The following is a 27055-nucleotide window of genomic DNA, read 5'->3' as shown; positions in this document are numbered from 1 at the left end:
ATATATGTATTTATATATGTATGTATAAACATATATATGTTGTGTGTGTATATATATATATATATAAACATATATATTTATGCATAGATATGTATATACCCATATTTTTGTAAAATATATTCCCATATATATATATATAACAAAGATGGATCTCCGCCTGTCAAGGAGTTTTGGATGAACCGACCTCATGGCAAGAAACACAGATGAGGGCAGCAACACCGAATGCCACATATCAGGGTAGGTTTCAAGTACAGAAGGTGTAGCAAAGCTAATGGCAGTGCTCCAGCTTGTCCGCAGTTCTTGAGCTGAAACTAGGAAAGGATAAATCATCATCATCATCATCATTTAACATCCATGCTGCATATATATATATTCATACATATCTGAATTTATGTCTGTGCATATTTATGTCTTTTCAGATATGCATATATATATATTTATATATGTATGCATATATAGATGAATAGAAGTATACATATATACATGGATGTATATATATGTATATATATCTGTATATGTATATACCCTTATGTATATATTCATATGTATGTATATGTACTTATATTAACAGATATATACAGACATAAATACATGTATGTATGCATGTATACATATTCAATAGTATGCATATATCTGTGTGTGTGTATATATATATATATACATTTTTTAATACATGCACACATATATAAGTGCATACATATATAGTCATACATATATATACCTTACATAAACATATATATATATATATTCATACATACATATACCTTACATAAACATATGTACATTCATACATATATACATATAAGTTACATAAACTTATATACATTCATACATACATACATACATATACCTACGTACATACACACATACATAAAGTATATATGCATCACTTACATTCAACATGTATGTCCTATCATACATACACACATACACAGACTTTATATACATTATATAAGAAGAGAATATGGTACACTGAATGTTAATCCTAAAGAATAGCCATGACCACAAGGAGGAGGAGAAAATTTAGGGCAGATTAATGTTAACAGAATATGTATGTCACAATTGTTATGTATAATGACGTATATTTCCATGCACTTCTTGCATCAAGACAAAGAAGGAAGTACCAATATAGTAAAGTACAGATGTGTGTGTAATGGTAGTAAATGCATTACACTTTGTTATTATGTATATGTTTTTCATATAGGTGGGTGTGCTTGTGTGTGTGTGATTGCTTTACATACAAAATAAATTTGTTCCATATGAAACATAAATCTTAACATGTGCACATAATATATGCAAGTAAGGAACTTCGAGAACAATTAATAGCTGCATGTATTATTACATAATATGGTAAGATTGATGAAACTAAATTCAGATGAAACATTTGTAAATTAATGTCCTAAAAACACTTGCTAATTCTATTCTTCTTTGTATATATATATATACACATACATATATTTTCATTCATATATAATGTACCAGCTATGGCAGTACATATTCTAAAATCGGAACAATACAGAGAAGATTAACATATCCCCTGTTCAAGGCTGATATGCAAATTCATGAAGCATTCCATATTCTTTCATGGGTGCAGGAGTGGCTGTGTGGTGAGTAGCTTGCTTAGCAACCACATGGTTCTGGGTTCAGTGTGGCACCTTGGGCAAGTGTCTTTTATATCCTCGGGCTGACCAAAGCCTTGTGAGTGGATTTGGTAGAGGGAAACTAAAAGAAGCCCATTGTATATATATACGTGTATATATATGTGCGTGTGTGTGTATGTGTGTGTGTATGTGTGTATATGTCAGTGTTTGTCCCCCCAACATCACTTGACAACCAATGCTGGTGTATTTATGTCCATGTAACTTAGTGGTTTAGCAAAAGAAACCGATAGAATAAGTACTAGGCTTACAAAGAATAAGTCGTGGGGTCAATTTGCTTGACTAAAGGTGGTGTTCCAGCATGACCATGGTCAAATGACTGAAACAAGTAAAGGAATATATATATACTTAGTAACATATTTATACAAACATACATACATACATACATACATATATAAATATATATATACAGAGAGAGAGGGGGAGGGAGAGAGAGACAGACAATCAGAGGCAAAGCCTTAGCCATTTCTAAAGGTGTGAGGAGTGTGTACACCCTGACAGAACAAGACATACGTGATCCATGCCCTTAATTTTCCATAGGGTTCAAGTTTCCTATAGAGGCCAATCTGATTTCAATCCATTTCTTAGATGTAGCACTCAGCTCAGCAACAGGTTCATACTGGCTCTACTGCAAGTCGAACGATGATCACACATCAATGCAGCTTCCTGCCTATAATATTTAAAATCTTATAAAGTGTGTCAATTGGAGGATCTTAAACATATTCTCCAATAAATATACTTGATGTAGTAGCTCCTTCGATTTGGCTCTGGCAGCTAGTAAATTTGAAGATGTCATTACTTAGAAATGCAGTCCCAACTTCCACGAGAGGAAAGCCCTAAATTCACTTTCTGAATTGGTATGAAAACATGTATGGGTAAGACATTCCTTAGAGTAGAAGATAAAAATTTTATGCAAAGATATATAGGAAAATACTCAATAGACATGACTGAAATATTACAACTTTAGCCAGCTACATATAGTAATTAAAAGGAGAAGCAATGCTGCATAGCGCCACCTGGAGGTTGCTGGGACATATCTTCATGGAAGTAAAAATTAAAAAAAAGGTGCAGGCTCTGTTTGATGAAGAGGGGAATTACAAATTTCACAGGAACTGGGCACTTTCTTGAGCCTTAAAAAACAAAATTACTAAATGCTGCCCTTGTGAATGCAAATTCGTTTTGGTAAGGAATAATGTCTATATTTATGCACACAGTTTTCACACTTGACTCATGGGGAATAGATCTTTTTTATATATTCACACATTCTTATATACATGTATGCACACACATAAATACATGTATATGTCTCACTATATACAAAAGTATATATGCAGGTGCATATTATACACACGTGTGTGCATATATATAAATACACATGTGTATATGGAGAGTCACTGAAGAGGTCAGAGGTGTGCGACAAAAGATTTCAAAGGATACTGAAATAAGAGTAATAATGAAGTTGAAGTGAAGACCATGTGTATAGGTTAATTGGCAAAAAAATGACCATCACCAAATTTAACAATATGTATATAAATACATATATATATATTTATGTATATATGTACATCTCTTTTGCTTCATTCATTGGACAGTAGCCATGCTGAGGTACTACCTTAAATACTCCAGTATTTATATTCTAAGTCTGATATTTATTGTATTCATTTCTTTTGCCATGGTGCTAAGTTACAGTGATTTAAACAAACCAGCATTGATTGTGCAGCAGCAAAGGTAGAGGTGGGAGACAAACTTGGACACAAAGGCATGTACAAGACAGGCTTCTATACAGTTTCCATTTACCAAATTCACTCACAAGGCATTTGTTGGTATGGGGCTATGGTAGAAGACTCTTGCTATGATAACTTTCAGTGGGACAGAACCCAAAACCACACAGCTTAAAAGGGACCTTTTTATCCTATAAACATTCTTGGCAGTCAATTTATCAACTGAATCAAGAAAATTTTGTTTCCATTTGTGTTAAAATTGCTGATAATTGAGTCATAATCTAAGTTGTCATAAGGCAATGGAATCACACAAGGTAAATTTACAGGTTAGTGTGTAGCAATGCTAATCCATGTATTCTGTGGTCATGTGTATATAGAGGCCCCAATGTATTGTTTTGACTGCAGGGAGGGCTATAATGTTAAGGATTGCTCTGGTCGTAACTAACGAGTAAAATGTTACTGCTTTTTCTTCTTTTCTGTAACTCCACCCCACACTCCGAGATGTTAACTAAGATTGCACAGAGTGAGTATAGATACAGTTAGACTTCCTACTCAATGCTCTAAAATATGGAAAGGCAATGTCAACCTCAGCAGTATTTGAACTCAGATCACTGTTGGAACAAATTACAATATTTTATCTGACACTATGTCACTGCCAATTCGTCTTTGCTCTTTTTCATCTCTCTCCTTTCCCCTCTCTCTTTCTCTCTCTCTCTCTCTTCATATATGTATGTATGTATGTGCGGTGTGTGTGTGTGTGTATGCATGCATGCATGCACGTGTGTGCGTGTCCACGCACGCGCATGCGCGCTTTTCTCATTTTCATCTTTTTCAAGTGCTTTCAATGTAGAGTTGCTATTGTATTTTCACTCTGGTCGAACAGACCTGCTATCGTATGTATTTCGCCCGCAATCAGCTAATTTTCTCCTGCGTTGAGGGAACCCAGGCCCACATAACGTAATATGTTATTTTGTTTTTTAAGACATTAATGTGAAGTTTAACAGGGATTTAACTGCCATTTCTAAGAATTCGATCGACTGCGTAGCGCTAATCATTATGTGCTAAACATGGGCTGCTGTTTGTGGATCTAGGAAAGTGGTGTAATGTTCCATATGGAAACTAACTGGTTTTTTGGTTGTCTTTGTTGCAGCATCCCATCTCCGCATGTAGCTACATGCTTCACAGATATCGTAGACCCCCGCATCACATCTTCTGTTTCATCTTTTGCTATGATACCGTCTGCTTTCACCACTTGTCCCATGATTGGTTACTTATCGCTCATACACATTTGACTTTCTTTACCTACTAATGTATATACATGTACTTAACACACACACACACACGTATGTATGTATGTAGGTAGGTAGGTAGGTATGGATGGATAGCAGACATACATCTATTCTGTTTTGGCACCAGATTATTTCTCGTTGATGTGTGTGTGAGTATAACAGACTTCGCTATAATCGGTATATACATAAATATGTATTTGTGTGTGTGTGTGTGTGCGCGTGTGAGATGGAGGATGACAACTAGTTGTCCTGTCCCGTTAAAATTTTATCGTTATGTTCCCATTCATTGTATGCTATTAATACATACGTTTATATACATTTCTTAAATCAGAAAGATACCAATCTTCCGAGGGGTAAAAAAAAACATGTTAAGGTCATGAGGCTTATATATAAAAAGATGTTCGTAGTTAGAAGACTTTTGATCATAGGCCTATTTGAACACGGCCGACTTGGACCTGACAAATAATGTATACACAGCAATGTGAAGCATAGGCAAGCATTTTTTCTATCATCCCTCATTCAATTACACACACATTCTTTCTCTCTTCCACACACGCACTTATGTGAATACAGAGAAAACACAACCCGTAGTTAAATCAGGTAGATGACGGCAACAGTGATGTTTCAGGTGTGAACCTCGGATTTTAAAACCTAGGAATTATTTATATCACAACTTACGCTGAACTCAAAAAATAACTTCTAGTCAAGTACTGGAGTAACAAAATGTTTGTATACACACACACACATACTGGCCATCACTAGGAATCATATACGACTTATCATTAGCAAATACCACGCTTTCGCTAATTTATTTAGGTAACTATGTAATCGCCAACTAATACAGTCACATTGTGAACTTTCCCCACCCCTGACTTAGCAGAACATTCACTTCGCAACAGATGGAGTAGACAAGAAGGCGACTCCAGTAGTCGCCGGCTCACCGTTTCAGTCTCTATATGTATTTATTTTTGTTATATATATATATATATACATATACATACATATATACATATCTATCTATCTATCTCTCTATCTATATTTATATATATATATATATATATATATATATATATATATATACATATATACACACAAACATATCTGTCTATCTATCTATATATATATATATACATACATACATATCTGTCTATCTATATATCTATCCATATATATATATATATATATATATATATATACATATCTGTCTATCTATCTATATATCCATATATCTATATATTTTTATATATATATATACATAATATGTCTATCTATCTATATATCCAATATTATATTATATATATATATATATATACACACACACACAACACATATATACACATATCTATATATATATATATATACACACACACACACACATATATCTATACCTATACATACACTCACAAGCCCTTATGCAGCAAGACTGTTGCCCAAGGTGTCAAGCAGTGGGACTGTACCTAAGACCATATGGTTCAGAAGCAAGCTTCTTAACCGCACAGCCAGTCCTGCATGTATTAGTAAAAACAAATTATTGTACCTTTAAATGCATTCATATCCTTACAAGGTGACTATGATGTTTCTGCAAACTGTTGTTTCTGTTAATCTTCATCAATAAATAAATATATTATCCAAGCGAATAGGCAAAAATAAAATCCTTAATGATGTTTAAAATTTAACTTATTTGATAAGTCAGGTGTTGACTCGATTGAGAACACCTTTTGCTCTCTTTTCCTCTTTCCTTTTTATGGTTAGTCCTAACTATGGGCTCTCCCAATCACAAACATATCTTTTAATTTGGCAAGACTAAGACCCATCTCCAGGACCCCATAGAATTTCAACAAAGAAATCAGCTGCATTGCTTACTGGTGAACTGTGACTATACCTGCCTATAATACTGGCTAGTATATTCTGTTATGGGTTAGAAAACCTCAGGTGTGCCTTTACTTCATTCATTACCACAGGTTTTGATGTGCATATTCATGCATGATTAGTGGGGTGTTGTATATGTGTGTGTGTATATATATATATATATATTCATATTTACTATTTATTTACTTACTGATCTAAGTCTTCTTCAAACGGTTTTGATATGAGGATTTCTAGTTTGTAAAACTCTAAAATGTATGGAGATGCTTTGGAAGAATTTTTTTTAATGAAATGGGCTTAGTTGTTAGAAAATTGCACTGACAGTTATATATCAGCTGTAATTGAAATTTTAGGTTTTGAAGTTGAAAGGACTTCACATGTATACACTGTGCAAAGAAAAGATTCTATAAATAGTTTGTAGTCAGTTGGTTCATTTGCTTTAAATAAAATGGGTCAAAATCATAGTTTGGGGATATGGTAAATAGTAATAATTGAAAAAGAATGGATTAATAAAAATGAAAGAAGATGATATTTAACTGTGGTGCTGAAGGTATGTAAAATGGGACTACATGTGTGTATCTGTGCTTATTTCTAATTATATGTATTTGTATTTGGGCAGCAATGGTTCCACCAGATATCAAACCTCTAATCTATATATATATACTTTTCATGATGAAGAATATATTCCAATTCCACTATGAAAAAGTTCTTTTAAATGCATTTTTACTGAATGTCTCTTTGAAAAAAATTATAATGATAATGACTCAACAGATAACACACTATAAAAAAGCTATTTTGCCAGTTTCAGCCTCCAAGCTTTCAAAAACCAGGTTAATTCTTAAGATAAACAAAGGACATAACATTCAGGAACTGAACTAATAATTTTTAAAAGACTTCTGCAGAAAAATCATTCACATTTCATGGGGGAAATAGTTTTGAAAATCTAATATGACCAAAAAAAAAAAAAAAAAATACTATCACCAATTGATTTTGTATTTTATCATAAATATAACCAAAAAACAAACAAACAAACAAATCACATTGTTATCTTCAAGGAAGTTAATAAGTCTCAAAGCATTATTATGAAACTCAATACTGAAAACAGAAGCATATCAACCCCCTTTGGTGCCATACATTACTTTAAATGACCACAAGCCAAAATTTTCGACCATCTATCTACTAGACAAGAATCCCTTAAGAACAGACATTGCATCAATAAGTAAATCCATAACTGACATAAATGAAAATTTGAATGAAAATAGAATGTGAAGAAAAGAAAAAGAAAGCAGACCAGCAACCAGATGCTGAAACCTGGTATTAAACAAGGGATCTTTAGATCTTCAGGCTAACACTTTCCTAACTGAGCTATGCCTAATATTAAGTGTATATTCAACCTTCTTAATTTGCTACATTTCCTCTAAAATACAAACAAATGCTGTTTTTCTCCATTTGATACATGGAATTATTTATTACATTTATATGATTTAACCCTTCCTTAATACTGCTTTTAACATTGAAAAGCTATCAGCCTCACCAAACCTGCTATGGAGACCATTTTAGAGACTAGATAATCCATTCTGTTCTTCAACAATGCCCCATAGGTGGGAAGAAAGCAACATATTGAGCCTAGTTTTGTATCTTTTGAAGTGATGAACACAGTGGAAGCAAGGAACTTGTTGACATTTCTTATTTCAAAGCTGTTACATTTTGTACTTGGAGATTTATATACAGTTATGGCCTTACTGTTTCCTGAAATTTTAACTGACAATTCCAATAAGTCATCTCCAAACTCTATAAAGAAGTAAGTTTTATAATTACAGTAGAGGTTGATCAAAGAAAGTTTTGTTTACAAGTAACGCTTAATTTACATAATACACTATCCCTATTAAAAAAAAAAAAGGAAAATTACAAGCATATACAGAATATCAAACTACATTATTAATATATTTTAATTAAGCTATTAATCTCCAAATCATCTTCTAAAGAAAAAATTTTCATAGGCAATTTAGAATATACACAGCAAAGCAATGAAAAATGAAATGGCACCAAAATATTGAGAATTGTAACAGGTCAACCTAACCTAGATGCCTCTGTGCTAATAGAAATTCATATCATTAATGGGAACACATCTAAATAGGAATCAGTGTATTGAGTAACAATATTAATGCCACAAACTTATTTTCTCTTTCATATATACAGCACTAACTGTCAGACCTGTAAAAATTATTTAAAGCAAACGCACCCTCTATTGACAGTCCTAACAGAAAAAAAGCTCAATCTTTATCAACATGCTAGTGGGTTTTAAGATCTTTAAACAATCCATAAAATTTTATGTAACTTGTAAAATTGTATCACAATCCAACTCCTAACTAACATGAGAAAAAAGAACATGCTAATGTTGTATCACAGACTGTAATGAAATCATGTTTTCCAACACTCTGAAGTACTTCAGCAGACAGTGGATATATGGTGCATTGAAATACGGTAAAATAATTCCGTCCCTTTATAAACCTTATTCCTGACAGCATTGTCCAGGGTAAATTAAACGTAATAAAACTTGCATTCTCACATGAAAAGTACACCTGCAGTGTATCAAAGTGTACTCAAGCAGCACTTATAGACTTAAAAAGACAGTCAGTTTCCACATATGATGTGTATGTATGTATATATATATAGACACATATGTGTGTATATATATATATATATATTATATATACACACATACACGCATGCATACATATATGCATGTACATTCAGATACACATGTATATATACATGCATATATATATATATATATAAAGCGGACGCTAAATGATGATGATGATATATATATATATATATAAAACATATACTATATATATACATATGTATACACATAATATATTCATATATATATATCACTCCTACCCACCTTCTCCCTACATCATCACCCCTCTCTCGTTACCCCACCCTACATATTTTAACCGCCCATTCCTATACATTCCATTCCACCCCACCCTGCACACACTTCCACTGACCACTTCCCAGCAACCACACTAACGCACACGCTAGCACAGACCACATCCCCAGCACTCACACATGTCTAGGTCAACAGCCCCCTTCCACAGGCATGTGCGCCTTCATTTTAGGATATCCACTACTTTATTATCCCCCTTGCTTCCTAGCTCTCCTGTGTGACCCCTCTGTCCAGCATTCGCCTTGATAGATCACTAGCCTGTAAACCGTTTTTGATTTCTCTTGCTGTTTATTTCCGTGTTTCTTTCTGTTGAAGAGCTTAGGCTCGAAACGTAAAAGACTTTCTCACTTCCCGAGTGTTAAACTAATACATCTATTTGTTGTTTACACATCCGTCTTCGATTTTTGTTTTTTTGTAAATTCTTACTATATATATTCTTACTATATATACATATATTTATATGTACACACCGAAATCAATATATGACCATTATTAGTTTTCCGCTATTTGTAAACATTGAAAAAGTACACATATACATTTATATATGCATATGTGTATGTGTGTGTATGTCTATATATATATATATATATATATATATATATGTGTGTGTGTGTGTATATATATGTGTGTGTGTGTGTATATATATGTGTGTGTGTGTGTATATATATGTGTGTGTGTGTGTGTATATATATGTGTGTGTGTGTGTGTGTGTGTATACATGTGCGTATATATATAGGCTGTGTAGGTGCAGGAGTGGCTGTGTGGTAAGCAGCTTGTTTAGCAACAACATGGTTCGAAGATCAGTCCCACTTCGTGGCACCTTGGGCAAGTGTCTTCTACTATAGCCTCGGGCCGACCAAAGCCTTGTGAGTGGATTTGCTACACAGAAACTGAAAGAAGCCCATCTTATATATATATGTGTGCGTTTGTGTCCCCCAACATAGCTTGACAACAGATACTGGTGAGTTTATATCCCCATAACTTAGTGGTTCGGCAAAAGAGACCAATAGTATAAGTAGTAGGCTTACAAAGAATAAGTCCTGGGGTTGATTTGCTTGTCTAAAGGTGGTACTCCAGCATGACTGTATTCACATGACTGAAACAAGTAAAAGAGTAAAGAGTAATATAGATGTGTATGTATATATATATATGTGTGTGTGTATAGATATATATATGCATCTATATATGTGTGTATGTATATATATATATATGTGTGTGTGTATGTATGTATATATATACATATATATATTGATAAATAAAAACAGGAAGACAACAAAAGAAAGAGACCTATATATGTACATATATATATATAGTATGTACATATATATATATAGGTATGTACATATATATATATATATGTACATATATAATATATAATGTACATATATATATATATATGTACATATATATATATATATGTACATATATATATATATATGTCCATATATAATATATACAACATATACATAATATATATATATAATATAGACATATACATATATATATATATATATATATATAATATACATATACATAATAATATATATATATATATATATCTATAAACATATATAATATATATATATATACTATATTATATATATATAATACATATATATCCGTACATATAGAGAATATTACGTTAATAGGTTAACTCTAGTGCTAGAAATAGAGCTCATATACATACATATGTATATACACATATATATATACATATATATATAACAACACATATATATACTAAATAACACCGCATATATATACAATAATGTAACCTATATATTTATACACACATATCTAGATACATGGTATACCATATATATAGATACATATATATACTGTATCTTATAAATACATATATTATATAGATAATATATATGTTATATAGATACGATATTATATATATAGATATATATATGTATATAGATACATATATATATAATATATATATATATATAGATCTATATATATATCATCATCATCATATTTATATAGGTATATGATCTAGATAATCTATATATATATATATATATATATTATATATATATACATAACATATATACATGCATTCATATATATATTTATACATATATACATGCATACATATATATACATACATATATATACATATATATACACATACATATACATACATAAACACACACATATATATATTGACTCACACTTGTACTCAAACACTTAGTTGGTTCTCCGTCGCTGAGCACTGACAATGCAGTTGTTGGAAAAACTGAATTACCTGCTCCTGAATTAACGTGTAAGTAGGTGAGCTTTCCAAGGTGTACAGTATTAACGTTAATTCACAGGTAAAATCTACACAAAGAATTATGTAGATGCTATTTTCCAGTTGGTACTCACAAAGTGCATGTCAATTCGAGGGTATAGAAAAATGATCATCGTGTAAGATGCTATGATATGGGGGTGAGCATGAAGCTCCTTAACCATTCCGCTATATTGTACCTAGACCTTTACCTTCACAGTGTGTGAGTGTATATGTATACACGCACACATCTATTAATAGACACACCTTTGTGTGTATGTGTTGATATTTACACATATACGCCCACACATGTATACGCATCTGTGTTATATTAAAACACAAGCGCGTGCGCATACACACACACAATTTCGCATGCGTGTATGCGTATATTCTACGTTTTCAACAGAGCACATTTGATCGGGTGAAACAATCGCGAAATAGTGTTTTGATTTTAGTTGACTATATTTCCTCCCAATCAAAACAGACCTTTATGGTAGTTAGCAACATCATTATGCCTGCTACGGATAAAACTCATGTTATTTTTAATGTTGTTTGACGTTGAAATGATTGAGTCAACAGCTGAAATATTGTTCGCAGAAATGGTATTGCGGGAGTGAAGATGTTTTTGTTAATGGCGCAAAACGATGATATGGAGAAAGCATATTGTCCGAAGCAGTTATACATCGAATATATTTGAGGATGGCTTGAATTGCTCGGCTAGAGTTTTACACGAAAACATTTTATCTATTTATTTTTCATTCCTTTCCCTACGTAAAAGAAAAACCAAATCAGCGTATTCTATGCTCTTTTTTTTTTTTTTTTTTGCAGGAGTGTGACATAGGTACATTGAGAATAATAAGGCATATAATTTAATTTAGAGTCAGTAATAGTACACAGTAGAATATGTTGCCTTGGGTTGTGCGCCGTGGAATAGACTGAAGACGATTTAAGTGGATTCTAACGAAATGTGTGAGTTAAGTTTTAAAGACAAAAGTGGAAAAGTGATATTGCAGAAGTGTGTGTGTGTGTGTGTGTGTGAGAGAGAGAGATAAAGACAGACAGACAGAGAAAAGAAATATGAAATGATAGCCTTAAGTACTTAGAAGAGTGGAGGAAAGGATAGACAAAAATATATAAAGTAGTAGGTAAGCTATCCCTACTTTTACTTAAGTTGTAGAGGGAGAGAGGTGGCAGGCGATAGTGATGCACAAGCTGAGATAGGTAGATGGTGTTCTTAGTAACTTACTAATTATTACTGTAATAAGAGCCAAGATTGGTGTGGATGGATGGGAGTCATGCACACAGTAAGCAGTATAAACGTTGGTAGGGAGAAATTTAAGGGTGGAGAGAGAAAAGGAGGAGAATGAAACAAAGACAGCGGACAAAAACGTGTGAGCATCGTCGACAGGAAACAGTGAAGGGATATTGTCCATGAAGTCCGATTGTAAAGGACGACTGGAAAATATAAAAATAAAATGGAAAGGCTGTGTGTGGGGATAATATTGTGGCTGGAAGAAGTGGCAGCGGCGCAAATCAGAGGTGTGGTGCCTCTTTGAAAATATATGGTTATATAAGTGTGTACATTGTGTGCATATATATATATATATATACACATAAGAACACATGGATATACATACACGCACACATATAAATGTATACATATACAAACATATATATATATATATACATACATTCATGTATACATCTGTTAATATATATATATATATATATATATACATTATAAATGTATATATAATATATATATATATATACATTATAAATGTATATAGACCGATAGAATAAGTACTGGGCTTACAAAAGAATAAGTCCGGGGTCGAATCGCTCGATTAAAGGGGTGCTCCAGCATGGCCGCAGTCAAATGACTGAAACAAGTAAAAGAATAAAAGAATAAAAGAATATATATATATATATATATAATATATATACATTATAAATGTTATATATATTATATATATATATACATTATAAGTGTAGTATAGATATATATATATATATATATATATATAATTATAAATGTATGTATATATAATATATATATATATATATTAAAATGTATGTACTTATATATATATATATATATATACATTATAAATGTATGTATATACATATATATTTCTGTATATGTATACGTATATAGATACATTTATGCATATCGTTTCAAATTTTAGTGTGGGACAAGTAATTTTGAATTGAGAGAAAAGCCTTTAATATCGACACCGGTTATACAGAGGTAATACTTATTTTATCGACCCCTAAAAGATAAAAGGTAAAGTCCACCAGCGCGGAAATTGAACTCCCCGTCTAAAACTGAAAGGAATGACACTTGCCTGACGCGCACACACACACACACACACACACACATTTATACTTTTATATATGTTTATAATTATATATATACACGCACACATATATATGTATATACACACATACATATATATGCATACATATACACATACATATATATATACACATACACAATATATATGCGTATATAAATTATATATAAATATATATATATAATTATATACGCACATACAAGTATATATGCATATATACATATTTATACATGCATATATACAGGCATATTTATATATACAAGTATATGTATTCTTACGTATATATACATTAATGTATAAATACAATATACATATATGTATAGAGATATACATATATAAATACATATACACATATTTATTATATAGACAAAAGCACACAGTTATATATATAGATATAGATGCATATTATCACACACACACACACACACACAAATTTCATTAAATCTATGGAAAAAGATAGATATGTATATTTATATATAAATTTACTCTTACACACAGTTAGTATGTGTAAACATATATATAATTAAAATATGTATATATATATATATATATATATATATATATATATGCATTGCATGTATGTATGTATGTACGTAAATAACATTTGGATAAATATATGCTACTTAATTATGTATATATAAATATATATACATAGATGTACGTAGGTACATTTGAAACAATATATGTACATATGCATATATACATGGTTATATATACACGCATGTGCATGTCTATATATATATATATAGAGAGAGAGAGAGAGATGGGTAGACAATGTATACATGTAATTATAAATGTATATATGTATGTGAATATATATGTATGTGTGTGTGAGTATATAATATATGTATAATGTATATATATATATATTATATTATATATATATATATATATGCATGAATATAACATTTATCTATCTATATATACATATAAGTATATGCAGGAATATAAATATACGCATATATAAATATGTGCACGAATATCATAATATGCATATATATATGTGTGTGTGTATGAATACGCATATATAAATACATGAATATATATATATATATATATGCATTAATTTAAATTTACATATGTATATATTATATATATTTATATATATATATCTATATATATACACACACATGTATGAATGTATTTATATGTATGCGAATATATGTTTGCATATACGTTTATGTATATATGCAGATAGGTAGATTGATAAATAGATAGATGGATAGGATGACATTTGACCAAGGTGCCGGTGAACCCACAACCATTATGCTTGGGTACAAACGTCTTACCATATCACCACTCTCGAATGTGTGTTTATGTGTAGATATATATATATATATATATATATACAGATATAATTATATGTATATAAATGTATGTATTTATATATATAATATATACATACAGATATAATTTATATGTATATAGATGTATGTATATCTATATATATATAAAAGAGTAAAAGAGTATATATATACATATACAGATATAATTATATGTATATAGATGTATAGTTATATATATATATAGTTATATATAACTATATATATATAGATATAGGTATATAATATAGATATATACTATACAGAGATATATAATATATAGAGAGATATATACTATATATATATATATATAGAGAGAGAGAGAGAGTTATATATATGATATATATATATAATAAATATGTATAAAATGTGTATATGATATATATATATAATATATATACATATTACAGAGATGTACTCGCTGCAATATATACATATGTTATAGATATATATATATGATATATTATATAATATATATATATAAATAATACATATACATATATGTATAATATATATATATTAATACATTTATAAATTATATTATTATCATACTATATATAATATAATACATTATATAATATATACATATAATGTATATAATATATATTATAATATAATATATGTATAATATATATAATATACACATCTATATAATCATATATTATATATAATTATGATATATATATATATAAGATATATATAATGATATATATTATATATAATATACATATATATAATATATATACGTATATATATATAATATACATATATATATATAAATAATATACGTATATATATACATGATATATAATATAATAATATATTTATATATAATATAATATTATACGTATATATTTATATAATATAATACAACATATATATATATATATAATATATATATACATCGATAGATAGATTGATACATGTGCGTGTGTGTTGCTGTAGTCGTGATTGTTGACAAGTGAAGTAAGTGTTTTTCCCCCTATCGGCCGAATGGGTACGAGTGAGTGTTGTCAACAAGAAGGGTATCTTGGATGTAGAAGATCCGTGAGCAAATGTTGTCTGGCCCATGGAAGCATGAGAAAGTTGAAATTGAACCATGTCAATGTTCATTGACGTGTATACATGTTTATACATACATGAATATATGAATACATATATACAAATGCACATACGTACTTAGATACACATATACATGCACACGTATGTATGCACACACGTTAAGCTATATATTTATACACATAACCACTTATATATAAATATATATCATTGACATATACATATTTTAGATATATATGCGTACATGGCATATACAAATACACACACACATATATATTATATGCATACGAATATATTTATATACTTTTACGCATATGCGCAGGAGTGGCTGTGTGGTAAGTAGTTTGCTTACCAACCAGATGGTTCCGGGTTCAGTCCCATTGCGTGGCACTTTGGGCAAATGTCTTCTATATTCTCGGGTCGTCTAAAACCGAGTGAGTGGATTTGGTGTGTGTGTCTCTCTTGGCCCTCCTACCTCCCAACATCGCTTGACAATTGATACTGTTGCGTTTACATCCCCGTAAATTAGTGGTTCGGCATAGGAGTCCGATAGAATAAGTACTAGGCTTACGAAGAATAAGTCCTGGGGTCGATTTGCTCGACAAAAGGCGGTGCACCTGCATGGCCGCAGTCAAATGTCTGAAACAAGCAAAAGAATAAAAGAATATATGTACACACACTTACATCTATATTATATATTTATACACATAATCGCGTATACATATTATTTATATAAATATATATCATTTATATACACACACATTTTATATAAATATAACTATATGCATGTGTATAATTGTATCTCTCTCTCTCTCTCTCTCTATATATATATATATATATACACACACTTTAGGTATATATCCGGAAACACATACATATATATATATAACACAGCTGTAAATATGGATGAGGAGTAGGAAAATACACGAGCGAAGTACGGGATGTTGACAAAAGATCTCTATAAAGAATATATAGCTTTTAGTTTTGAGGGAGAAGAGTGCAGCTAGCAGCAGCAGTAGTAGTAGTAGTAAAAGATAGGTGAAGAAGTGAAACAAGAAAAGATGAATTGGAGTAAATCATTCATTGTGTATAGAAAGAGGGGACTAGCAAGTGAAAAATTTTCACGATGATATGTAAGGTTTACTGTGTGTGGTTCAGTATAGTCTTTTTAGAAATGATAATACCAAATACATGAAAGAGGGCTGGGCATTTCAAAGAGTTTAATTAAATTAAGTCTTTAACGTAAAAAGAAAAAGGAGGGACTTTAAGAGAATCGCCTACTTCCTTCCTCTCTCCTGCTTTCAATTTTGTGTCTTTCTGTAGTATATCTCTACTAAGGAAGAAGAAGAAGAAGAAAAAACGATACAATGAAAGTTGCAAGAGAGAAAAAGAGAAAGAGAGGAAGACGAAAGGAAGTAAAAAAAATAATATACAAAAGGGGCGGAGTGAGTAAACAAATATCCAAAGTGTGAGGGGGAGAAAATAGAGATGATGAGCAGTGTGAGGTAATATAGTAAAGGAGGGGGAATGAGGCGGATAAGAGAGTATTAATATAGTGAAAGAGGGGGAGATAAGGTTAGAGTAAGGAGAGAGTGAAATATGTATTCATACACTTTCTTACATGTATATATATATATATATATATATATATATAGATATAGATATATCTATATGTGTGTGTGTGCGTATCTGTGTAATAAAATAGTAGTGATGAGGTGTTTTATGCAGAAGAAACAGAAATGGAAAGAGTAAAAGACGAGAGAGAGGTGGGGGGGGACGGTTGAATTTAATTGAATGACAAAGAGAGAGAGAGAGAAAGAAAGAGATAATTACACCGTTCTTCCATTCAGTAGCATTGCTTGGTATTATTATTGTCAATGCACACACACACATTTATTTGCGTGTGTACAGCTGCTGCTTTTCACGTTTCTCTATAAACTGTATTGCTTCTGCCACTGCATCATCCATGGTTAATAACTGTTTTCTTTCTCCAAGTTCTCCTCTTTCTGCTACTCTCAACATACGTATGTATGACTTGTAAACAACCCGACAGGAATAAAGGTAAAATAAAGTTACACACACACACACACACATATAATATATATACATACATATACAGAGAGAGACAGAGAGAGACAGAGAAATCAGAAGAGGGGAAAGCGGGTAAGGGCTAGACTTGTGATACGTTCCCTTGATTTTAGCTTATTGTTTTTATCGGGAACATTAGTCGATAGAAAGCAGGAACACAAAGCATATTTTCTCGCATGCGCGTATGAGAGATAGATAGATAGATAGAGAGAGATGGAGAGAGAGAGAGAGAGTGTTTGTTATGCATGTTTATTTACATCTATATGTAAGCATGTGTTTGTGTCAATGTATATAGAGAGATACACAGTGTGTATTAATGTTTATTTACATCTGTGTAAGCATGTGTGTTTGTGTCAATATATATTAATATACATATATAAATGTATTTAAATTGGAGCTACTATTAGTTTCAGATTGTCTTGTGTATGTACACACACACACACACATATATATATATATATAGTGTGCATGTTTGCGCGTGCCAGTGTGTGGCACGTATGTCATTTCTTAAGCAATCGCCAAGCATGTTCATTTATTTTTGTTGTCATTCTGTGTATAGATTTTCTTCCACCTGTCATGCCAAACACGCTTCTACGCGTGAAAATGTTCCAATTGTATGTTGTTACTTATTGTCTAACTGCTCCAATCATTATTACATGAGATGCATTACGCCAGCATTGCTGTAACCACAATGATTCGAACCAGGAAAAAGTAAGACATAACAGGCGTGTATAAACTACACATCTGAACCATTTCCTTCCCGAAAATATTTAACTAATAACTAAGAAGAATAACAAACTCATTCCGGAGCTAGCGAAGACGGACACATACACACACACACACGCGCACGCACTTTAATTTTGTGTACGCGGGCGCGTGTGTGATGAGGTAGAAAAGAGAAATATACAAAAGCTTGGATACCTCCAAACATTCTCATATCTATCTATCTATATATATATATGTATATGTATACTTAATACAGTGTGGGGAAACGGAGAGTGAGTGGGAGCACTAAATATGCCGATTCATATGTAAATATACGTAAGACGTACCATAAAAGAGGGAGTGGTTTAAAAATATAATTTTCAAGCCTTATTTGACGATATTTTCTTTATCTTCACCGTGTTTCTCCTTTCTTTCTTCTTTTTCCTGTTGGTTTAATAATTTATGAAGAATAAATTTCATAGTAATCCATAAATAAATAAATAATGAACCAGGGAGGAGGACTGAAGTGCCACGAAATAATAGCCAAAAAAGTATACAGAAACTAAATTAATATTGCATACAATTTAATGTATGCAAATGTTTTGTATCTATTATTGATTTCCTTTTGTTTCATTTTGCCGTTATATAAATTCAATTAGATTAATTGTTAAATTCGTGTCATTCATGTGTGTGCGTGTGATTCGTGTTTGTATATCTGTGTGTGTGCATATGGGATGTCATACATATATATATATGTGTGTGTGTGTGTGCACATGTCATAATATATATATATATATATATACATAACACTGTATTACGTCTGTAGCTCCTTATATGAGTGTGTGACTTGGATCATGTTTAGTTTGCACTTAAAGAATAAATTATATAAAAAAATTTAAGCTAAAAAAAAAATCATCAAACAAACCAACACCCTCTCCTACAGAAGAGAAGAATAAAACAAACCAAAAAAATAAATAAGTAAGCCCACCATCCTGCCCCCACCCCCTATGAAATCCATTTCGTTCTACGCCTGTGTGTTGGGGTTGAAATAGATGTTTAACATATTTTTCATTTTGCAAAAAGAAAAAAGGAGGAGGAGGGAGAGTGAGAGAGAGAACGAGGGGAGTAAGAAAGAAAGAGAGAGAGAGAGAGAGAGAGTAGAAAAAAACTGCAACAACAAAACAATGCAAAGAAATCACGGACCTACTTTGCTTAGTTTCGTCTGACGCAGACACAACGTCTCCCTGCTCCGAAGCACTGCACGGCCGCCATCTTGCCGCGTTGCATGCTGGGTAAGGACACAAGACAAGATGGCGACAAAGCTGGGGTGGCCGTGGATGAAGGTAAATTTTCTGTCCAGGTTTTTTCGTTCTTCCTCCTACGTCTAGAGATCCAAAATAATCGAGCTTCTTCTGATCGGATGTTTCAATATTGTTTTGTTGCTGCCGTTTGATTAATACAACTTACTGCTATTGGAGTAACTACTACCGATCTCCTTCGAAAGGTTTGAGATTTTACACACACACGCATGTATGTGTGTATGTGTTGTATATATATATATAGACATATATGTATGTATATATAGATATATATGTATATATATGTAATGTTATTTGTTTGTTTGTTTGTTTCGGATATGTATCTGTTTGGAGTGGGGTTGCAGAAACCAGTGTCTGCCTCTCTACAAATACACATTCATTCATCACACATCAACATTGGATTCTCGCTAATTTTCACTTTCTTTCTATCATGCAATCGAATTTCTTTCATACAAACTCTTTTATTTTTTTTTAGAGACATATAACATTTGCCTCTTGTAGTCTATGCGTGCTTACATATCACAAATATGGGTAAATTAAAAGGGGACCAGTAAACAACATCCTTTTTTTTCCCCCAGTCCCCTCTCTCGCTGTTCCCTAGATTCATCCTCCGATCCTAAAAGCCTACATTTTTGAAGGAAGATGAAATGAAATATGCCAAATTTCGGCCTGTTTGTTGTTGTCTCCTAATGTTTTTTTTTTCCATTTTACTATCAGAGTGGCTTCTGTTTAATTATACACACACTCATTAAAATTATATATCGTATATTAGTCATATACATTCATATTTCGGCTTCGACACTTGAATACATATTTGTGATATATTATTTGTAGATTCCTAACATTCTCTCTCTCTCTCCTTCCATTTTCACAATGTTTCTTTTGTTTTATTCTTCATTTCTCCTGCCCGGCTTCATCTCATATTCATCTTTTCGTTTTGTCAGTGAAAAGAATTATGAGAGGTGTTATGTCAAGAAAATGTGTTGTCGAGGGAAAGGAATGGTTTATAACGAACGATCATGCGAGCAAGCAAGGAAATGCGCGTACGCACGCTGACACACACACATCTCTGCACGCTTGCACACACGCACCTACAGCTACGCGCACTGAGTAAAATAAACAATCCTGCGTTTTTGTATTATCTTTGGTTGTTTTTGGAACGATATCGATGAAAACACAACAAAAATGTGCTTCCACATAAACACATCATTGATACAGCTGATAATTGTTAGTGATGATGATGGCTCCCAAGTTATCATTGTTTAAACAAAAAAAGAAAGAAGCAAATTGCGCGCACAGATACACATACACACCGAAAAAGAAAAAGAAACCACAAAAGAAAATCGTTTACCCTACCCCTTTTTTTTAATGAAAAAAAATCTACCTCTACAAAGTGATGTTTGTCACTAAGATACATATACATATTCACTGGTTTACATCTTACGGATGTACAACAACAAGAGCAACCGAATGACAATGAAGTTTTCACAAGACGCATTTGGCGAGAGCAAAAAGTTCAGCAAGTTAATGGAGATAGGATTTTAAAGAAATTATCAGATCGCTTTCTGCTTTTCTCCTTCTCATCATCATCGCTTCGTTGTCATTGAGGTGATGCAGAAGGTCCTACAACCACAGAAATAATGATACTGATTGTGATGACGACGATGACTGAAAACTGCAACGATAGAATGGTTTTGTTAAAGGAATGATTATGGATATATTATCTATGTATACCAGAGAGATACACAAAAACGTTATTACTGCTGTCATCTTTTTCCAATCATCAACACCACCGACATTATCATCTTAAAGCATATTTTTTAAAGTAGTCATTCGTTCCAAACAGTCATCCACGCACTGACATAGAACTTATTGTTACTTAAAAGCAATTAAACAGCTTCCTTTTAACAAAAGCCTTCTACATACACTTTGCATATCTCCCACTTTTTTCTTTCTTAGCTCGATGTATTCATTTTCGCCAGTTTTTTATGAACCAGGCACTCTTTATCTCTCTCACTCTTTCTCCAGTCTTTTGTAATTTAATTTTTCTATGCCAGAAACTCTCTTCTCTCCCTTTTACTATCACTGATACTCACAATTCCCTCCTACAACTCAACTTTTTCTTTTTGCACTTATTTTGTTGTTGGATGTTACTAATCACCATAGTAACGTTTCAACAGATTATATACATATATACATATATATATATATATATATATACATATATATATATATATATATAATATATATATATATATTATATACTTTATGATTCATATATACTTTGCGCTAGCGCATATATATATATATATATATATATGTATATATATATATATATTTATTTATGTATGTGTACCAATTTGTTTGTTTGTTGTGTGTGTGTGCATTTTGCACGAAAGAAGATTATTTAAATAGAAGAAAGTAGTAATCGAAGAGAGAGAGAGCCAAGCAAAACTGGGCGGGAGAGACAGTATTGAAAGATATCTTTAAAAAAACTGTGTGTGTGTAGTAAGTGACAATGTATTGTTGTTGTGTATAGATTATGCCGGAGCAAGTGGTGTTGTGAATAAATGTATACGTGTGTGTGTGTGTCTGCATATATATATATGTGTGTATGTATGTATATGTGTGTGTATATAAAAGATCTTTGTATATTTATATATATGTGTGTGTGTGATTGAAGGGAGGGGGGAGAACCTGAGCGGTTGTTACTTCCAACTTGCTTCCAATATCGCCATTTTAAGTTTATCACTTCATTTCACTGATGTTCTCTCTCCTCTGCCTTCTCCTCTTCCTTCTGCCGTTGTTTCTTGTCTCTCCACCACCACCACCACCACACACCGTACTTCCTCCCCTTCTTCTCTTCCCTCTCTCTCCTCTCTCCTCTGCCTCACACGCATCTCTTTGCACTTCCCTCTTTTCTTCGCTTTCTCTGTTTTATAGCAGCAGTAGGGCTTTTTTTTTTCTTCACCATATCTAATTTATACTTTTATACATTTACATTGCATTATACATACATGCATACACACACACATCTAATTTTAATTAACCTTTATGACTCTTGAATGTATTTGTTTATAAAAGATATATAAAGAAAAGAAAAAGGAAAGCCAACTCTTTTCATGTCTAAGCATTCTAGTTAACAATCCATTCTTCTTAGTATGTTGCTGTTGTTTCCAAAATATCCTTCCATCCCTTTAGCTAAGAGAGATGACACTTTGTCGTAGTTCATAAAAAGGAGTTGCCATAGCACTTCTCCACTCGCCATTCTGTTCACACCCTCTTCTATTGACCCATCGCGTTTAGCAATCTTAGTTCAGTACTTACTTCGTCGAGAAATATCGTTAATATCGATTTGGTGTATTAGAATAGGAACGAAAGGATTCTTAAAAAAAGACCAAACTGTTTCAACGCTGTAGTTAATGAGGAATTATTATACGTCCAGTAAACTTTGTAGCGGGTCGATTTCTCTCCACCCACTCCATTTTCCGATTCTGGGTTACCATTGCTCTGGCGTATCATCGTCGGGAGGCCAGCATGAACGTTACAACTGCTGCATTCCTCCTAGATTAGAATAATTTTTTTTAATTAAATTTCATGAAGAAAATGAACTAGTGAATGGGAGGTTGTAATTGATGTTTATATCTCTTTTTTCTCTTAGTACTTTTTCCTTTGAATAACCATGAAAAGTATTGCATAAATTTATTGCCATTTTTTTTAATGACTTTCAGCTACAATATTTCTATTCTATTTTGTGCATTGTATATTTTTTATGTTGGATCGTTGTGGCCAAAGAGAAATGCTTACTGTGATAAAGAAGTATCATTAGCTTCGGAATATATAGTTAACATCTATTTCAGCGTACAGAAAATCTTGTAGAAGAGGCCAAAGTAATAGAAAACTTGAAAATATGTTAATATACTTTCTTGAAAATTAATTGTGTATAATAATAATCTATATCAGTTAACGAGTCATGTAGTGCTATTAGTTACAGCTAAAATCTCTCCCTCAAAATGTGCTCCATTGTCATTGTGCCACTATTATTAAATCATTACTTAGTGTAAATGTATAGAAACCATGAACAGTTTGGTAGCCTTCATAACTAAGATATTGAAAGATATGTGTACACACACACACACACATATATATATATATACACTCAAGTATGTGAATATATAAGGTGTATACAGCATGATAATTTGTGCGTGTGTATACTAATATACTGTATAATAGATATTCCATATCATCCAACCCATATAAATATGTAAAATCGAGTAATGTAATGTAATTATACTTTAATATATTCTTTTATGCGTTTCAGCCCAATGGTTTACGGCCATGCTGGGTCACCACCAGCATTATCACTCTTTTGGTGGCCTTTCTTTTTTGTTTGGCTTTTGGTGAAAGAGATAATTTGATATTGCTGCCCCATTATCGGCTTCTTGCTCTGATGTAGGTTCATCTGGGACCTTGTACAGCTGGAGGTCAAGTTGTATCTTGAAGACAACTACCCCAGCTCCCCGTAGAGCTCCATGTATTACATATCTATGTCTAAACACACACACACATGCATACATGTTTATGTATATATCCATTTCTATATTTGTGTCCCCTTATGACATCATGCAAGTAGTTGTAAGTTGTAAACAAATGTCACCATCCTACCTCATGTATCATTTCTTTCCAGTCTTCTGCATTTGGAAATGGATGAAAGTTCTGCTGAACAAAATTTGCTGGAACAAATTGCATTTGGCTCATGCAAGGATGGACAAGTGATGTCGTATAAATTAATTTATGTATATTGTAAGATATATACTGAATGACCTACTTCCTGGCTGAATTAACATGTAAAACTTATTAAGTATTCTGGCTGATTATAATTCACATGTATTTATTCAGGCCTTGGAGTGGACTGGAGACTATCAAAAATAAACTTACCCAATATGTCAAGCAATGTTATCCAAGCCAGAAATCTCATTGTTTACCCAGTGAGTCCATGCCCACATCACATATGTATATACACATATTCATGGACATATATATATATATACATACACACACGTATGTTTAATATACTTTATTGTATTTGTACTATATTACAGATATATGCCAGTTCATGTCTCCTACATTAGCCATGGATCAAAAGCCTTGTAAAAGAAATTTGGGAGGTGGAAACTTGATACCCATCTTGTATATATATGCATATATATATATACACACACACACACATACATACATATATCTGAATATGTGCATATATTTGCATATATAAGTAATTGTATCTCTTCTGATGATTGCCAAGATTTCTCTCAAGTTCCAGTATGAAACTAATTGGTAAATTGGCTGTTATGAGTCTATGATATTGAATTATATTTATAAAAATATTGTGTGTGTGGATATATATACACACACATGTACGTACATATCATCATTGTTTATTCTTGGTTTTCAAAGCAACTTTCACCGTGGCCAGACATTTTTTTGCAGAATATTGGAAATGAGTGATACTGCTTGTGTGACAGTGACATTCGCAACTACTGTGATCAAAATAAGGTGATACATACACATTCATGTGTGTGTGTGTGTGTATACGAGAGTCTTGTTTCAGTTTCTGTCTGCCAAATCCACTTACAATTGCTCGGCCTGGTACTATAGAAGACACTCCCTATGATGCCACCCAGTGGGACTAAACTAGTAACCATGTCGTTAAGAAGCAAAGTCCTTCAACATAACCACAACTATACCAATAAATATATATATATATATATATGTGTGTGCATATATATATATATATGTGTGCTATATATATATATATATATATATATATATATATATATATATGTATATATATATATATGTGTATATATATATATATGTGTGTATGTATATACATATATATATTATTAGTATTGATTAAAATTTCCTATGGTCACTATTCATATCTATTCAACTTATTTAGTTATCTTAACCTCCTCACTGTTATAGTCGTATTGTTTTCCATATCTGAGTTGGTGTTTTTGTTCTCAGAAACAAACTTACTCTCATTATCATCATTGTTTCTGCATCCACTTTCCATGATTGCAATGGTTGAATGAGGCTTTTTGTAAAACATACCTCACCACTTGTTGCATGAGGTTCAACTCACTGGTATCAGCTTTCCCTATTTCTGCTAATTTTCCTTGGCTTTCCTTTTCACAGTTTCCTTCCACTTTGACTTCTTTGCATTTCTTCATTCATCTTATCAACATATGTACTACTTGTCCAAACAAAGAGAGTGATCTCTGCACACTACTTTGGATTGCCCTTTACTGAGATTTTTTTCTGAGCTTAACTGTGCCATGTAGCTCTTGCACACTACCATTATACATGCAGCAAAGTGTGTTTATTGCCTTTATTTCCAACTTTTGCTCATTGTCTGCATTCATTGACTGTTTCTT

The 27055-nt window shown here is 31.9% G+C and overlaps 1 protein-coding gene, 1 long non-coding RNA gene and 1 other non-coding gene across 5 annotated transcripts in view; 2 read left to right on the top strand and 1 right to left on the bottom strand.

Moving 5' to 3' along the window:
* Window positions 1-20732, bottom strand: part of LOC118764936 — a 49820-nt gene extending 29088 nt beyond the window's left edge. Inside the window, exon 1 of the long non-coding RNA XR_005000775.1 lies at window positions 20507-20732. This is a non-coding gene — a long non-coding RNA (uncharacterized LOC118764936). The remainder of the gene's footprint in view (window positions 1-20506) is intronic.
* The window catches only part of LOC115215499, a 135721-nt gene that overhangs the window by 31876 nt on the left and 76790 nt on the right, over window positions 1-27055 (top strand). Inside the window, exon 1 of one of the 3 annotated variants that reach the window (XM_036506215.1) lies at window positions 20391-20642. The exons of 1 other annotated variant lie outside the window; for it this stretch is intronic. The gene's annotated coding sequence lies outside the window, so the exon portion shown is untranslated. Of the gene's footprint in view, window positions 1-20390; window positions 20804-27055 lie in introns of those variants that run through there. One more of the 3 variants, XM_036506217.1, reaches the window with a different exon arrangement.
* Window positions 1476-1582, top strand: LOC115215970. Its single transcript, XR_003882047.1, has one exon. It is a non-coding gene; the product is annotated as a U6 spliceosomal RNA (small nuclear RNA).

Source organism: Octopus sinensis, linkage group LG9, assembly GCF_006345805.1.
Source record: "Octopus sinensis linkage group LG9, ASM634580v1, whole genome shotgun sequence".
Taxonomy (NCBI): domain Eukaryota; kingdom Metazoa; phylum Mollusca; class Cephalopoda; order Octopoda; family Octopodidae; genus Octopus; species Octopus sinensis.
Note: the sequence above shows the minus strand (reverse complement) of the source record. Positions and strands in the feature narration are given on the sequence as shown.